Source organism: Idiotropiscis lumnitzeri, unplaced genomic scaffold (assembly GCF_059441095.1).
Source record: "Idiotropiscis lumnitzeri isolate Australia: NSW breed Sydney's pygmy pipehorse unplaced genomic scaffold, RoL_Ilum_1.0 HiC_scaffold_23, whole genome shotgun sequence".
NCBI classification, from domain to species: domain Eukaryota; kingdom Metazoa; phylum Chordata; class Actinopteri; order Syngnathiformes; family Syngnathidae; genus Idiotropiscis; species Idiotropiscis lumnitzeri.
In genome coordinates this window covers 4,389,962-4,393,365 of record NW_028283561.1, presented here as the reverse complement: position 1 = coordinate 4,393,365, position 3,404 = coordinate 4,389,962, and the positions used below count along the sequence as shown (strand labels likewise).

Sequence of the window (3,404 nt, the reverse complement as noted above, 5' to 3'; positions counted from 1 at the left end):
TTGACCTATTCGCAGTTCGAGCAGGTGCTTAACGCTGGAGAATATCACCACTTCGAAGTTCGAACTGCTGTTGAAACGGAGAGGTAAGTGTTTTTCGTTGGGTTTTTTTCAAAACATGCGTCGAGTGCATTTGTTCATAGTTAGAGATAGTTGTGTGGAAAACACTATACAAAGTAGCACCATGGATGTGGGCCTACAACACTGGCCTAGCAAACATGTGCTCCTACATCGACATAATTGACGAGCTCCAGTTAAGCATTGAATAATTATAAAACGTCATGGTGCTTTTACTCATTTAAAGAACTAAACCGACGCGTATTGTCATCCGGTGGTCAGGTTTGCATTGAATGTGAGCACGAGGGACGCTAGCTTGTTGCGTTAGCTTTGCGGAGCTAACAGCTTGCACTTTTGTTATAGAACCACAGAATGCAAGTACCATGATAATTTCTGTCATTAATTTTTGTGTAAGACACGATGTTCACTGGTTAATTACATGATTCTTAAAGCAAAGGTTACTGTGAATGCAATTTTGGTAAGATTTTTGTAGTCACACTGCATAAATCTGTCTGTGTCTGTTTAAACTTCAATATAAACTATTATGGTTGAAATCGTTAATTGGGATGGAGGAATTGATATTTTTTTAATTTATAATTTATTTTTCTTACACTAATATTGTTAAAACTCCATTTAGCCCATAGTATTAATAATTCTCAACACAATACTGTCTTTTTTCTTTATAGAATAAACAATGCCTTCCCTGAGATGCAGGAAGTCCCCAAAGCAGGATACTATTGAACATGCAGTCAAGGGTCTGGACAAGACTGCAGAGTTAGAAGCGAAGTATATAAACTAATTTAAAGGTATGAAGTTAACGCTTTTGCTAAGATATATTATTGTTTTCTGATAACCAAGCTGACATCGTTTTTTAAGTGGTTATTTTACATTAAGAGTGTCTTGACCTTTTCTTTTGCCACTTTTGTCAGTTTCAAGTTATTTCAGTGAGTGTGAAACCTGATGGTAGGAGTTCTATCTAAATTAAGGCTGTACTTGATGACGCCCTCCGGCATTTTTATACCACAATAGACCGGTGAACAAGTCCGATATTGATAGTCTAGTGTAAAGCACGTAATACGTCACAGAGATCACGTGACGCGATCCAATATGACTGTGTACAGTGTATGTCATTGTTTTGAAACTAAATAATCTTAAAGTTTTTTTTTTACGTAACCAGGTGCAATTGACATTTGTACTTTCAGTCCTAATACATACTGGCTAATGCAATGCTGGAAAATGAATTTTGGCTGGTCTGTTCCTTTAAAATCATAAAGAAGGGCTCTGCTCTATCCCTCACAAGAAGCAATGTTTCAAACCACCCTACATTAGTATAGTGGCACAAATGAATATGATGACTCCTTATTTGTGTGCTTAAAAATATGACGAAGCTAACTTGATTTCCCTGTTAACTAGGTCGAGGAGTATTTACCAAGGCCCCTTTCAGGAAAGACGACTTTATTCTTTATTATGGAGTACAGAGGAAAATTGATAGATTCTGATGAATCTCAACGCAGGAAGATGGATGGAAGAGGCACTGTCTTTTTGTTTGACTTCCGCCGGCAAGAAAAAACTTGGAGGTGAGGCAAAGATTGAGATGTTATCTTATTTTTGTTTTTATTTAAAAAAATAAACACATACTCATCCCATAAGTGTTAGGGGAAAAATCATTCTCTAAGCAAAAATGTATAATTACTTTTATTCATGCGTTGAATCTGTACAAATGAAAATATAGATCATGAAGTCTCAAAGACAAGCTGTTAATAGGGTCTGATTCCAATAGAAATTTCTTGTATGATTTGATTTAGATTTAAAAATTGTGGATTTCCTATTTTTATGTTTTGTGTACACAAGATTGTCTCAAAGATTAATTTCTGACATTGATTGAATAATTGTTTATTTTTTTTTTTAATCTATTTTAAGTGTTGATGCAGCTCAAGAAGATGGCAGTCTGGGAAGACTGGTTAATGATGACCACATGCACCCCAACTGTAAAATGAAGAAGATGACAACAGAGGACAGACCACACCTCTGTCTGTTTGCGCTCCGAGACATTGATGTTGGCGAAGAAATAACTTAAGACTATGGACCAGCTGGCCTTGGAGAACACAGGTTTGTAAGATGCATCTTTAAGTACAATAACAGAGCCCACTTGTGGTGTTCTGGTGATGTAGTTTCCAATTAGTTTGGCAATCTAATAAATGTATGTGAGGTTTCTATGGAAGTTGAACATGCTGACTGACTGGGGGAGTTCTCCATTGTCCACTATCTGTAATTCAAATTTGTGGGTCTGAGTCAAAGTTTGGCTCTGCAGGAACAACGAACTGGTCAGGGAGTGACAGTATTACAAAGTTCTGCGTTACTCCTTTCTGGGCGGTGGCCCTGTTAGGCCATCATATGCCATATTGCAAATATCCCCATTGTGGGACTAATTAAGGACATCTTTATGTTGTGGTTTCCCTACCAGAACCAGCACCAACCCTGTATATTCATGATATAAAACACTGTTTCAATTTGATATTTAGCCTTTCTATACTGTAAAAATAGAAGACCCCAGGCTTTCCTGCGCGCCCTTGCCCAATTGGTGGTGTTCAGGAGACAACCTGGGACTGAAATATCAGTCACAACCAGTGTTGTTTTCGTCACTGATGACTATGACGAAAATACTTCGTTAACGCCCCTTTTTTAATGACGATGACAAGCTATACGAGGTTCTTTTATGACGAAAACATGACGTGATGTACATGAATTTTTTTCGTTGACTAGACAAAATTGTTAGCATGTGGTTCATAAATTATTTTATGTTGCTTTTAGTGAAATAAAGCCACAACAGTTGCCCAACAAAATGTTTTGCTTCTCTGCTTATTTTGGAGCAGTGAGTATTGATTCCACTGTTGCCACTTTTTTCTGTTTGTGATGAAGAATCCTTAGTAGTCCATCCAAAAGTCTTTGTTATTGGGTGGAAACCTTGAATGCCTTGTTTTAACTCAAATGGACTTAAACCCATCCATCCATCCATCCATCCGTTATCTGTACCGCTTCTCCTCACTAGGGTCGCGGGGGGTGTTGGAGCCTATCCCAGCTGTCTTCGGCAGTAGGCGAGGTACACCCTGAATTGGTGTCCAGCCAATCGCAGGACATGCATAGACGAACAACCATCCACGCTCACACTCATGCCTCGGGGCAATTAGAGTGTCCAAGCAACTTGCCATGCATGTTTTAAGAATATGGGAGGAAACCGGATTACCCAGAGGAAACCCACGCAGGAAGGCCGGAGCCAGAATCGTACCTACGACCTCAATATTGTGAGGCCATCATGCTAACCAGTTGGGCCACCGTGCCGCTTGGACTAA

At 38.9% G+C, this 3,404-nt stretch overlaps 1 long non-coding RNA gene across 1 annotated transcript; it reads left to right on the top strand.

Moving 5' to 3' along the window:
• Positions 1-740: 740 nt before the first annotated feature.
• On the top strand, positions 741-2,143 carry LOC148316080 (uncharacterized). Its single transcript, XR_015840378.1, has 3 exons — positions 741-860; positions 1,468-1,631; positions 1,975-2,143. It is a non-coding gene; the product is annotated as an uncharacterized LOC148316080 (long non-coding RNA).
• Positions 2,144-3,404: the final 1,261 nt, after the last annotated feature.